Source organism: Rhinoderma darwinii, chromosome 1 (genome assembly GCF_050947455.1).
Source record: "Rhinoderma darwinii isolate aRhiDar2 chromosome 1, aRhiDar2.hap1, whole genome shotgun sequence".
Lineage (NCBI taxonomy): Eukaryota > Metazoa > Chordata > Amphibia > Anura > Rhinodermatidae > Rhinoderma > Rhinoderma darwinii.
Window position 1 is genome coordinate 29,803,297 of NC_134687.1, and position 15,142 is coordinate 29,818,438.

Below are 15,142 nucleotides of genomic sequence, written 5' to 3' on the forward strand. Positions count from 1 at the left end.
AAAGATTCATTGGCTAGATGATTGTATATTGTTGTGTCTGCGGTCGTTGTCCGCCGGCACACTGTACGTACCAGTGACCACGGGACTCTAGGAACTAGTCGGGGACCCTCCTAGGAGACGTCAACTCTCGCGGCTGCATCCAACTGTTTCTAGGGTGTGCGCGCGCTCGTCCCCAACCTTAAAGGCCAGTTCACACGTTGCGTAAATACTGTGGATTTTCCGCAATGGAATTAGTTGCGGAAAATCCACAGCAAATACAGTAGCAGCATAGTGGATGAGATTGAACAAATCTTATCCACACGCTACATAAATACTGAGCGGAAATACCGCTCAGAAATTGACCTGTGGTGCGGAAACTCATTCTGCAGAATGTCAATTATCTTTACGTAAACGCTGCTTATATGTTGTGGGATTTCCCCATTAAACTCAATGGGGATGCAAATCCCGCATTAAATAGCAGTTCCGTTTTTGTGGCAGATTCGCAGCGATCCCGCCGCAAAAAACGGTACTCAGAAAAAAAAAATTAAACTTACCTAGGGGTCTGTGTTTCATCCTCCTGGGATGACGCTTCATCCCATGTGACCGCCGCTTCAGCCAATACAAGGCTGCAGCTGTCTCCTGGGATGAGACATCATCCCAGGAGGCTGATCTGCTAGCTTTCCGGCTAAGTGCTGCAGGTTTTTGCAGCGGACATTCCAGGAGAAAAGCTGCACCACAGTTTGGTGCGCTTTTTCACCAGAAGTTCCCTGCGGCGCACAGGGAGGATGTCCTGCATGCTATTACGCAGTGTATCCGCCACGTGTGAGCTCAGGCTTAAGGGGCAGCACGAGCACAACCAAAATGTTCCCTAACCAATCCCTTTACTTCCTGGACTATATAAAGGGCTCTGCCCTTCCACTCCTTGCCTGAGCGTTGTTGTTGTTGTATTCCCATGTTAGTTTTGCAAATGGTCCCTTAGTTGTTATCTTGCTCCCAGTGTTCCCGTATCCTATTACCTATATCCTGTATCCCATAACTGTGCTTGTTCCTGAGTTGCATATAGTGTTGGAGTCTTGTTGTCATTTGCCACGTTCTGTGTCATCCGCCACGTTCTGTGTCATCCGCCACGTCTGGTGTAATCTGCCACGCCTGGTGTGTTGTCATCTGCCACGTTTGGTATCATCTGCCATGTCTGGTATCATCTGCCACACCAAGCATCAGATGTGCCACGTGTCTGCTACTCCGAGCATCTGCCTGAACATCCTCCCAGGTAATCATACCCTAGAGACTATTATTGACTGTAGTTGGCCAGCTGCTTCTCCGTTATGGCGGAACAGCCTAGTGGGTCCACATTCCCCGCAAGCGTGATATATAATAAAGAAGCACTCCGTTTTGTTTTTGTTTTTTTCTATCACTAGGTACCTATCCCCCCAATATGTAGTATATACAGGGTGGGCCATTTATATGGATACACCTAAATAAAATGAGAATGGTTGGTGATATTAACTTCCTGTTTGTGGCACATTAGTATATGGGAGGGGGGAAACTTTTCAAGCTGGGTGTTGACCATGGCGGCAATTTTGAAGTTGGCCATTTTGTATCCAACTTTAGTTTTTTCAATGGGAAGAGGGTCATGTGACACATCAAACGTATCGAGAATTTCACAAGAAAAACAATGGTGTGCTTGGTTTTAACGTTACTTTATTCTTTCATGAGTTATTTACAAGTTTCTGACCACTTATAAAATGTGTTCAAAGTGCTGTCCATTGTGTTGGATTGTCAATGCAACCCTCTTCTCCCACTCTTCACACACTGATAGCAACACCGCAGAAGAAATGCTAGCACAGGCTTCCAGTATCCGTAGTTTCAGTTGCTGCACATCTCGTATCTTCACAGCATAGACAATTGCCTTCAGATGACCCCAAAGATAAAAGTCTAAGGGGGTCAGATCGGGAGGCATTTCTTCTGCGGTGTTGCTATCAGTGTGTGAAGAGTGGGAGAAGAGGGTTGCATTGACAATCCAACACAATGGGCAGCACTTTGAACACATTTTATAAGTGGTCAGAAACTTGTAAATAACTCATGAAAGAATAAAGTAACGTTAAAACCAAGCACACCATTGTTTTTCTTGTGAAATTCTCGATAAGTTTGATGTGTCACATGACCCTCTTCCCATTGAAAAAACTAACGTTGGATACAAAATGGCCGACTTAAAAATGGCCACCATGGTCAACACCCAGCTTGAAAAGTTTCCCCCCTCCCATATACTAATGTGCCACAAACAGGAAGTTAATATCACCAACCATTCCCATTTTATTTAGGTGTATCCATATAAATGGCCCACCCTGTACTCAGTGAGTATTACTTTATTTAGTTATTTCTTTCTATCTCAATTCTTCTCTTTGGTTGGGTCATGTGACCTCACTCTGACCTGATAAAATCTACAGCAGTTAATGTAATTGAGACTCAGCCTCTTCACTTCCTGATTTATGGATTGTACGAAACAGCTTCTCCACAGAGGGGATACAGAAACAACTGTCACTAACTACTGATGAGCAGACACATAACTATCATACAGTTATAATGAAGGAGGTCGCAGCTCAGCCTCCTGACTTATAACTGTATGATAGTTATGTGTCTACTCATCAGTAGTTAGTGACAGTTGTTTCTGTATCCCCTCTGTGGAGAACCTGTTTGGTACATTTCATACATCACGAAGTGAAGAGGCTGAGTCTCAATTACATTAACTGCTGTAGATTTTATCAGGTCAGAGTGAGGTCACATGACCCAACCAAAGAGAGGAATTGAGATAGAAAGGAATAACTAAATAAGTTAATGCTCGCTGAGTATGACATATGTTGGGGGGATAGGTACCTAATGATAGAAAAAAACAAAGTGCAGTCTACAAGATGGTGGAGTAGGGTACCAAAAGGATTATTGTAAATTCTCTAGTGGTCTATGGCCGTGGGGATTCATTTTGCATTCCCTGGTGGTCTAGAGCCATAAAGGGGTCAATAGTAAATTCAGGTTACTTCTGGAGGTCCTGGCCTGAGGGGGCCTCATAGGAGATGGGCAATTGCTCACTTTGCCATCCCCTAAATCAGTCCCTGCATGCAACGTAGACTTGTTTTAGGTCCCTTTACTCTATTGGAAACATGAGAAAATTGCATAAGAAATCATGTAGTTTTAAGATATAAAACATTCAAGACAAAGGCAAAGAGGTGCAGGACCAATATAGTTCTGGGCTATTTGACCACTGAGGGGAGACAGATATAGAGAAATTTGGTTTAGTTAAAGAATAAGCCTTTATCCTTGATCTTGACAATCCTGGGAGACTTATTGGCCTCACATCTGTGCTGCAGGTGTTATGATATGATGATTATTACATACTGACTTCTATATATTATTTCCCATCCTGTATCCCCTATTCAGCATGCATTCGCCATATGACACAAGGTAAAGGAAGTTCTGCTTTACAGATGTAATTCTGCGTGCGAAGATTCTTGGCTAGGATTGATATGAGACCCTAAGGAACTAATTTACTAAATAAATGCATAAAATAAAAATAAGCTGCAAAGATTTCATAGAATTATATTATCCTGAGACCAATTCATCAACAATGGAGGCGCTGTTTGCTTTTCCTGAATTTATGGATTAATCGAGTCTATACACCGATTAGCCAAAACATTAAAACCACATGCCTCATAATGTGTAGGTCCCATTTTTGCCGCTAATGCAGCTCAGACACATTGAGTCATGGACTTAACAAGACCTCTGAAGGTTCCTGAGGTATCTAGCACCAAGACTTTAGCAACAGATCCTTTAAATCCTGTAGGATGCGAGGTGGGGCCTCCTTGGATCAGACTTGTTTCCCCAGCACATCCCATAGATGCTCAATCAGATTGAAATCTGGGGAATTTTTAGGCCAAGTCAACACCTTGAACTCTTTGTCATGTTCCTCAAACCCTTCCTAAAAAAAATTCTAGCAGTGTGGCATGGGTATTATCCTGCTAAAGGAGGCCACTGCCATTAGGCAATACTGTTATCATGAAGGGTTGTACTTGGTCTACAACAATGTTTAGGTAGGTGGTACGTGTCAAAGTAATATTCACATGAATGCCAGGACCCAAAATTTCCCAGCAGAACATTGCCCAGAGCACCACACTGCCTCTACTGGCTTCTCTTCTTCCCATAGTGCATCCTGGTGCCATCTCTTTCCTGGATAAGCGACGCTCACGCCGCTGGCCGTCCACATGATGTAAAAGAAAATGTGATTCATCAGACCAGGCCACCTTCTTCCATTGCTCCATAGTCCAGTTCTGATGTACACTTGCCCATTGTAGGCGGTTTTGGCAGGGGTGAGCAAGGGCACTCTGATTGGTCTGCGGCTACACAGCCCCAAACGTAGAAAGCTGTATGTGTTCTGATACCTTTCTATCATAGCCAGCAGTAACTTCTTCAGCAGTTTGTACTACAGTAACTTTTCTGTGGGATCAGACCAGACAGGTAAACCTTCCCTCCCCACGTGCATCAATGAGACTTGGAAGGACTTTGCCGATTCACCAGTTGTACTTGCTTAGACCAGTTTTGGTCGGTACTAACCACTGCATACAGAGAGCACCCAAAAAGACCTGCCGTTTTTGAGACGCTCTGACCCAGTTGTCTAGTCATCGCAATTTGACCCTTGTCAAAGTCGCTCATATCCTTCCATTCGCCAATTTTTCCTGCTTCCAAGACATCAACATCAACCATCAAGTTAGACTATCACTTGTCAAAAAGCTCAGCTACTGTATATAAAGTTTTAACCCAAGTAATTCTGGAAGCTCGGAGCCCAGGTGGCAAGATAATAGTAGGATGCTACAAGAAGGGTTCTAGCTAGTTATAAAGGACTGCTGAAAGGACTATATATATCTTTGAGGCTGCTCCTTTCGGTGCGAGGTCTCTTATAGGTAGGAGAGCCTTCAGTTGGCCATACCATGTTGGATCTAAACCTGTTCAGGGCTCCCCTCTTCACATGCACACAAATGAATATGGGGCCAGGACTGAGGGGTTATATTGCCCCACTTTTTAAAAGGTATGGAAGGCTCTCACCCTACCATTTTGGGATAGATGGTTGTGATTCGCAGAAACAGCATAAGGAGGAGGGTGCCCCACACGTCTATGTACATCACTGAGGTGATGCTTGTATCTTCAAAAAACGGCTATGCTCTTTCAGGGAACCCCCTTACAACAATTGCTCTGTTGTAGCTTTTATATACGTGAAAGACCTTGTCTTGGTCATTCTATATCTAGTATTCATATAGTTCATATTGTAAAGATCAAAATTTGGCAAAATGCACTCAATGTATGAGTCTTAAGGCAATGGTGTAGAACATATACCATAATAAATTCAATGCATTCAATTAGTCCGTTTTGAATCTCAAAAGAAGACTCTCAGGAGAACTTTATTCTTAACTTTTCCTTTCTAAGCTAGCAGAAACAAGGATCTTAATGACCAAGTTTTCATAACTAAAAGATGATTGACTGCTAGCACGTCAACACCACAAGGTTGAAGGCTAAATTTCAAGTCGATCCTTCTATACAAGGTTGTTGAATGGATAAGTTCTATCCCTGACATTGATGCTCAAGGCAGAGCCCAAGGCTTATTAGTATAACAATTATATGAATATGTACGTAAATACAAAACTAGAACTCAAAATTATATGTTCTCTGAATTTTTGGGTATTTTAAGATGAACCCTAGTCCTAAATACATTTTCTTCAAGAGAATAAAAATGAATGCTGTTCAGTCGGCTAGCTATAGAGGGGTTGCAGTTGCACATGAGTCCTGGTCCCTAGGTTTCCAAAAAGCTCCTTGGCTTTCTGTTGAGGGGTTCCGTCGGACCTGTTCATACCTAATCAAAATTTCTTAAAACACAAAGAAAAGCAAACAAAAAAGGACACATTATTAAAAGAGAAAGTCCTATAAGCCCTTGACTTCCTCACTTGTTCAGCCATTTTTTTGGTCATAACTGTTTCTTCTCTTTCCAAAAGATTCACTGGAAAGCGGGAGCCAGTACAGCTACTATAAGGGTTGTCACCTATTTCTTCTAGACTCCCTGAAGGAAAAATCTACCTGGTTTTGCATTGATACCTTGATCTCTTCTTTAGTGCTGTATTCCTTGGAGGATTAGTCCTTCAGGAGTCTAGGAAAAAATAGGTGGTAACCACATACCGAGCTGTAATGGCAGCCATTGCCTGTTTGTGAAAATTTTAAATAAAAATGTCCACATTGTAACACCATGTAATTTTAAGGTCCAACATTCTTTGTTGATTAATTATGTATTATATCTTAATATCGGTTGGTGCTCTCTTTTCCTGATATATAGCTCCGGATTTCCTGTATAGACAGATAGCTAAATCATAACAATCTGGCTGCCTGCAGTCACCACTAGGGGGAGATCAGGAGCTTACTGCATACTGCATTATTATTGAGTTCAATGTATAAACTGTATGCAGTAAGCTCCCCTAGTGGGAGCTACAGGGGCTAATAGAGTGGAAGAATGGAAGGCCTAAGGCCTCATTTACCCAACTATATGGAAAATCAGTAATATATGCCTGTATGGATGCAAAAACTTTACTTGAGAAGTTCTGTGTGGTACAGTATTTTTATCTGTATGCTTCCATATGATGTTCCATACAGGTACCATATTAGTTTTATGTGCCTCCATATGAGTTCCATATGGTGTTCTGTGCAGATACCATTTCAGTTTCCACAGTATAGTATTTCCTGCTACAAAACCAGTCCTTCTTGTCATTAGTTTAGGTGAAAGAACAGTACTAGTACTTGATTCTATATACATACAGTTAGATGCAGAATTATTTGGACAGTGACACAAGTTTTGGCATTTTAACTGTTTACCAAAACATATTGAATATACAGTTATATAATCAATATGGGCTTAAAGTGCAGACTCTCAGCTTTAATTTGAGGGTATTCACATCCTAATTTGAGGAAGGGTTTAGGAATTACAGGTCTTCAATATGTAGCTGCCTCTTTTTCAAGAGACCAAAGGTATTTGGACAATTATCTCAAAATCTATTTAATGGGCTGCATGGGCTATTCCCTCGTTAATCCATCATCAAATAAGCAAGTAAAAGGTCTGGAGTTGATTCCAGGTGTGGCCTTTGAATTTGGAAGCTGTTGCTGTGAACCCACAACATGAGGTCAAAGGAGCTCTCAATGCAAGTGAAACAGACCATCGTTAGGCTGAAAGAAATGAATAAATCCATCAGAGAGATAGCACAAATGTTAGGAGCTGCCAAATCAACAGTTTGGTACATTCTTGAAAAAAAAAAAGAGCTCACTGGTGATCTTGTGAACTCCAAAAGGTCGCCGGACGTTCATGGAATACAACGGTGGTGGATGATCACAGAATCCTTTCCATGGTGAAGAAAAACCCCTTCACAACATCTATCAAGTGAAGAACACACTCCTGGAAGTAGGTGTATCAGTATCTAAGTCTACCATAAAGAGAAGACTTCATGAGAGCAAATACAGAGGGTTCACCACAAGGTGCAAACCATTAATCGGCCTCTAAAATATTAAGGCCAGATTAGACTTTGCTAAACAACATGTAAAGAAGCCGCCCAGTGCTGGAACAGCATGAAACTAAGATCAACCTGTACCAGAATGATGGGAGGAATGATAGAGAAGGCTTGGAACGGCTCATGATCCAAAGCACACCACATCCTCTGTAAAACATGGCGGAGGCAGTGTGATGCCATGGTGGGGGCAGTGTGGTGGCATGGTGGAGGCAGTGTGAGGGCAGGGGCATGCATGGCTGCCAAAGGCAATGGGTCACTAGTATTTATTGATGATGTGACTGAAGACAGAAGCAGCCGGATAAATTCTGAAATGTTCAGGGATTTACTTTCTGCTCAGATTCAACCAAATACAGCAAGGTTGATTGGACGTCTTTTCAAGGTACAGATGGACAATGACCCAAAACATACTGCGAAAGCAACCCAGGAGTTTTCTAAGGCAAAGAAGTGGAATATTCTGCAGTGGCCAAGTCAATCACCAGATCTTAACCCGATCGAGCATTTCACTTGCTTAAGACAAAACTTAAGGCAGAAAGACCCACAAACAACTGAAGACGCTGCAGTAAAGGCCGGGAAAAGCATCACAAAGGAGGAAACCCAGCGTTTGGCGACGTCCATGGGTTCCAGACTTCAGGCCGTCATTGCCTGCAAAGGATTCTCTACAAATTATTAAAACAAAAAATTATTTAAGGTAATATTAATTTGTCCAATTACTTTTGAGCCCCTGAAATTAGGAGTCTGTGTAAAAAAATGGTTGCAATTCCTAAACATTTCACAGGATATTTTTGTTCACCCCTTGAATTAAAACTGAAAGTCTAAACTTCAATTGCATCTCAGTTGTTTCATTTCAAATCTAATGTGGTGGCAGCAGAGGCCAAATCATGAAGATTGTGTCACTGTCCAAATAATTCTGGACCTAACTGTATATGCCATTTTCAGTTTTCATTGACTTCTATGGGGTAAAAAAATGACACTCATATGGCATCCAGTGAAGGATGAAGGTAGGGAAACCTCCATAGGATAAAATTACCGCCTTATTATGGTTCCATCCCATTTGGAGCCGCTAGTATGGATACAGTTTATATACTTCTCTCTCATTTTCCATGAAGCCCAGTAAGGGACCATCTAATATGGAAGTCATTCATGAGTCCAGGGGTGTAGCCATAGAAGCTGCAGATGTAGCAGTCGCACCTGGTGATAAAGCAGTCGCACCCGATTCCTAGTACTTGAGGGGGCAAAAGGCCCTTCTGCCACATAAGAAGATATAAAGGGCACATAGTAGTGGGGGTCATATTACTGATTTTGCATTGGGGCCCAGTAGCTTCGTGTTACTCCTCTGCATGAGATGAAGCTGCATTGTCTGACTTACAATCGTTAATCTGTTCAGAGCAACATATTCCATCCATTACTGGATTCCAAGAAAGGAAAACATAACACGTGCCAAGTAAATAGTTTTATGGCGTGGATATAGTGTACCACAGGCCTGAAACCGTATCTGTAGACGTTAGTGCGCAATAAACAGATAATAGGCTCATACTATTTATGTATGTTACCGTGTGGATAGCTCAGTCCTCGCTGAAATCTTTATGACCCACAATAAACTTCTTTATGGCATGCGCCTGCTATCTTTTTATGACTCTTAAAGCTGCAGTCCCTCTGACTAAGATTAAAGATGAATGTGGCTGTTGTTCTAATATTTTAGGAAGAGCATTCTTTAACTCTGGTGGGTGTTATTTTTCTCAGGAGGTAAATAATATATATATATATATATATATATATTTATATATATGTGCTTGAGTTTACGTGACTTTTGCAGATTTGTAAAATTAGGCTAAATTGGCCGATTATATGAAGAGGTTCATTTCTTGCCTATGCAGCCTGGACCTGGTAGTTTTTTTCGGACAATTTTTCAAGTAGAAAAGAAGCAGACGATAGTAATCAATAGACTATATACAAATAAAATAAATGTGTCAAATAGTGTCATAGGGGTTTCATAATTATAGCGTTCAGCCTAAACTCTGGATTTTCCCATTCCAATATTTATGCCCCTTTATACTTTCGCAAATCAAAGCTAGTACAGAGCTAATACTATACTTCTCACAGTTCAGTGTTTGCTACAAATGTTTCCAGTCTAGACAATCCTGTAATCCTGTAAACTCCTGTCAGCAGAAGAATTCTCTCTCCTGTCATGTTTGTTACAATGTATCAATGCAGGTTAAATGTATCAATCTGGAGTTCAAGCTGTTTAGGCCATAGAGGATTGTCTAGACTGAATACAATTGTAGCAAGCCCTCAGTTGTCAGAAGTAATAGGTCTGCATGGTGAGGGGAGTCCTGCAATGGTATTTGCACCCCAGAAGAAGATGGGATCAACCAAGTACCCATAGCAGCCACATGGTCTGCCTCTCTGATATGTACGCCGTAGGGCATATGACACAGATTCTCCCATGTTGCAAGAATTCGGCCTGCCCCAACCTCAGCTTTTGTACGGCTTTGCATATGTCTATTGTCCTAATTCTACATTTCGGATATTTCTGAGAGGGTTTCAATGTGGATAATCTCTTCGACTTCACTCCCTGGTCTAACCCTAAACCTAATTCATTAAGGACTCATTGGGTCCACTATCTGTCTGTTGGCCACTGTGACACCATGGGCATGCTCCTTATTTTCTATTCTAATGTTACCATGCGACTGGGGAAGGGCAGCCCTGCGCAGGTTTGCTCTGGGTAAATTTTGATCCTACTAGAGATAAATTCATTTGGGATCTGATTCTATCAAATTGGCTGTCCAATTAGTTTCAACCTGAATTTATTCACCGATTATCACAAGTGTCCTGTTTGCCCTGTTTAACTCTATGTTGTTTACTAGGGCAATTGCGATCCCACCCTCTAAAAGAAAAAAAATACCATACTCACCTCCCATGGTCTTCCGTAGTGACGTGTCCCTGCCGACATTGTGAGATATACGTAAATTTGCCCCATGTGACCGATGCAGTCTGTGATTGGCTGCACCGGTCACATGGGACAAAACGACAATCTCAGAAGGTCGGAAGGAACACTTCACAGCAGCAGTCACATTGGATTAAACAAAATAATCTCAGGAGATCGGCAAAAGTGTATCGCTACAGGAGACCACGTGAGTATGGTATTTTTTTTTATCTCCTCTATTCCTCGTGCACCTCAAACCCCAAATGTTTTTGACTTTTTTGAAGCTTTTGGGGAATTCTGACCAAATTCAATTTGTTTCTCTAGATCCTCACCCCTCTGTACAGGTTGCCACGACTGTGGGGTGTGTGGACCCACTGGGCCACTCCACCGTAGTGGAAAAGTAGCTGGTCAAATGGAAAGTCTATGAAAAACACTAGGGCGAGAGTAGCTGGCTTGTGCCGGACTATCGGAAGTAGGCTCGTGCCGGACTATCGGAAGCTGGCTTGTACCGGACTATCGGAAGCATGCTTGTGCTGGATAACCGGACTTGAACACTGAAGTTGTCTCGGACACTTGACTTGACATGCACACCGGACACGGATAATGCAGTCGTCTCGGACACTGGACTTGGCTCGGAAACCAGACATGGATATGGGATACAGGATACGGAATACAGCTAGGGAACCTTTACAGACAAACACTGGTTAAGACACAACATTGCTCAGGCAATGAGGGAGTGGGCAGAGTTCCTTTCAAAACCCAGGCTGTGCTGGGATAGGTTGGGGTCAATATTCCTGGTGTGCTCGCTGGCCCATTAAGAACAGGGTGAGCGCACGCACCCTACAGGCACAGAGCAGGAAGACGCCGACACAGAGAACAATGAGGCTGATGGCTGCTGGGGTGAGAAAGACCCCCCCCCCTTACGCCCCCCTCTTCTTAGGTGCACAGCATAAGAGGAATTTTTAATGAGAGCTGGAGCATCCACATTCTCTTCTGGCTCCCAAGACCACTCCTCAGGACCAAAACCCCTCCAATCTACAAGGTAGAAGGTCTTCCCTCCTACCTTCTTGTAGTCCAGGATCTTCTTGACCTCGAAGACATCATAAGAACCTTTGGGATTAAAGTCAGAGTCAGGAGATTTACTTAACCGGTTCAGGACCCCAGGCTTCAGAAGGGATACATGGATGGAGTTGGGAATCTTTGGAGTAGGGGGTAGCCGTAGCTTATAAGACCCTAGGTTGATTTGATGCAGGACTTCATAGGGGCCGAAAAATCTGGGAGCGAATTTGTAGGATGGAATTTTCATTCGAATATTTTTTAAAGACAACCAGACTTTGACTCCGGTAAGAAACTGAGGAGGAAGTCTTCTCTTCCAATCGGCACATTTCTTCATGCGATTCACTGCCTACTGAATGAGGGATTTGGTTTGCTGCCAGTCCTGAAGAAAGCTTCAGAAAGAAGAATTGAAAAACACCGAAAAAGGCCATACTTACAAATGGACACAGCCAGGTCAGAAACGCTGATGAAGGCGAGTGAGCAGGTGCTTTAAATAATAATAGCCACTCCCACTAGTCTTGAGGGGAGTGGTGTGTGGTGCATGGGATGTGTAGTAAGAAATAATAAATGAATAGTGTGTGTGCAAGTGTAATACTATAAGTGAAATATAGGGGGCAGTAATGAGTGAAGTGCCTCAATAGAAATAAATGGATAATGGGGTGCAAGTGAGTGAAACATGGAGGGAAAGTGTGTACGTCATGAGGCACAACGTGTATAGCCAGGTAGAAGCCTATTTATGACGCCTTGATAATTCATAGAGCGGGCTACCCTGCTTGCTATGCCAAACAACAACACACCATGCTCTCCCAGCATCAAAGACCCGACTGTGTCCAAGAGATGCGAATATACATAATAATGAAAAATACCTGGGGTATTGGTAATCATTTTGGACAAAAGGACGCAAGCTCGCAATCCACGACAAGGATCCCCAGACTTGCGAGTCCCTAACTCCTAAACTGGAACAGAACGTTCCTGATGCACAAACAGAACCGATAAAAACAAGGGGACATATACAAAAACACCGAAAAAGATCATACTTACAAATGGACACAGCCAGGTCAGAAACGCTGACATCATAAGAACCTCTGGGATTAAAGGCAGAGTCAGGAGATTTACTTAACCGGTTAAGGACCCCAGGCTTGAGAAGGGATACATGGATGGAGTTGGGAATCTTTGGAGTAGGGGGTAGCCGTAGCTTATAAGACCCTGGGTTGATTTGATGCAGGACTTCATAGGGGCCGAAAAATCTGGGAGCAAATTTGTAGGATGGAATTTTCATTCGAATATTTTTTGAAGACAACCAGACTTTGACTCCGGTAAGAAACTGAGGAGGAAGTCTTCTCTTCCAATCGGCACATTTCTTCATGCGATTCACTGCCTACTGAATCAGGGATTTGGTTTGCTGCCAGTCCTGAAGAAAGCTTCAGAAAGAAGAATTGGCTGCAGGCACTTGAGATGTAGCCGTTACAGGAAGAGGAGCACGTGGATGTGGGCTGTACGCAATGAAAAATGGAGAAGAAGCAGCAGACTCACTTGTGTGATTATTGTAAGAGAATTCGGGCCATGGAAGCAGATGCACCCAATTGTCGTGTTGACCAGAAATGAAATGACGAAGATAATTTTCTAGCACTTGATTGATCCTTTCAACTTGACCGTTGGATTGTGAGTGGTATGCAGAAGAAAAGCCCAATTTTACATCTAAGAGTTTTCGCAGGGCTCTCCAGAACTTTGACGTGAATTGTACATTGCGATCACACACGATATGGAGGGGCAGTCCGTTTAGACCAAAAATATGTTAAACAAACAAATTTGTCAGGCAAGGAGCTGAGGGGAGGCCAGACATAGGAACAAAATGTGCCATCTTAGAAAAACTATCCACCACGACCCAGACAGTGGTACAACCAGCAGAAGGAGGAAGATCAGTAATAAAATCCATGGCAAGATGTTGCCAAGAACCATCAGGAACAGGCAGAGGTTGGAGTAGACCCGCAGGTTTGGACTGGGTAGCCTTGTTGTGGGCACAGTTGGTACATGAAGAGACATAGTCCGCAACATCTTTGGGCGGTGTGGGCCACCAGTAATGACGGGAAATAAAGTCCTTATTCTTACAAATACCAGAGTGCCCTGGCACCTTGAAATTATGACGTCCAGTAGGACGAACAAAAATGTTTCCAGGAGGAATGTATTTAATCTGCAGAGGATTCTCAGAAATAATACTGCATGTGAAAAGTCCAGCTACCTACAAAAGGGGTTTTACAAAAAAGAATAAACTTCGTATTTTTATCTCACCTGAGTTGCCTTCACCTACTTGAAGCCTTTGGATATACACCACGGACACAGGAGCGCCTCTCCTAGGAGTTGCTCTCTCTTTTTCCTCCTGAACCAGAAATAATCCTAGAAGGGTCAATGATATGTTGAGGATCCTCTTCTGAGTCATCTGTCTCAAACGACCGAGATAGCGCATCGGCCTTTATATTTTTATCTACAGGACGGAAATTAAGTAAGAACTGAAATCTGGCAAAGAACATCGGCCATCTGGCTTGACGAGGGTCCAGTTGTTGTGCAGACTGTAAATAAGTGAGGTTCTTGTGATCGGTGTAGATGATAATAGGATGAGCAGCCCCCTCTAACAAATGCCCCCACTCTTCTAAGGCTAATTTGATGGCCAGTAACTCACGGTCCCCAATGGAGTAGTTTTGTTCTGCAGGAGAAAAGAGCTTTGAGAAGGAGCCACAGGATACCTCCTTACCCTTGGAGTTTCTTTGAAATAGAAGTGCTCCAGCACCAATGTAGGAAGTGTCAACCTCTAATGAGAATTGCTGAGACACATATAAGAATGGTGAAGAACGGGAGATGAAGTGATGACTCTCATGAGGTTGGAGAATGTCGACTCCGCCTAAGGGGTTCAGATCTTAGCGTTCACTCCCTTCTTGGTAAGAGCAGAGATAGGAGCGATAAGTGATGAGAAGCTTGGGATTAACTGGCGGTAGAAATTTGTGAAAAAAATAAATCTCTGTGTAACGGCTGTCTTTGGCGTGTCCTGACTTCTGGCCTAGTCATCTGACTGCCTCTAAACCTGCTGTGCCAAGCGTTGCCCTCTATTACAAGCACATCTCCCAGACGACACAGAGGATCCACAAACAAACCGGTGAGAACCGTGATACTCTTTATGGCACAGAGACCTTAAAGAGGCTCTGTCACCAGATTTTGCAACCCCTATCTGCTATTACAGCAGATAGGCGCTGCAATGTAGATTACAGTAACGTTTTTATTTTAAAAAAACGAGCATTTTTGGCCAAGTTATGACCATTTTTGTATTTATGCAAATGAGGCTTGCAAAAGTCCAAGTGGGCGTGTTTAAAAGTAAAAGTCCAAGTGGGCGTGTATTATGTGCGTACATCGGGGCGTTTTTACTACTTTTACTAGCTGGGCGTTCTGACGAGAAGTATCATCCACTTCTCTTCAGAACGCCCAGCTTCTGGCAGATCACGCTGTGACGTCACTTCCCCAGGTCCTGCATCGTGTCAGACGAGCGAGGACACATCGGCACCAGAGGCTTCAGTTGATTCTGCAGCAGCATCGGCGTTTGCAGGTAAGT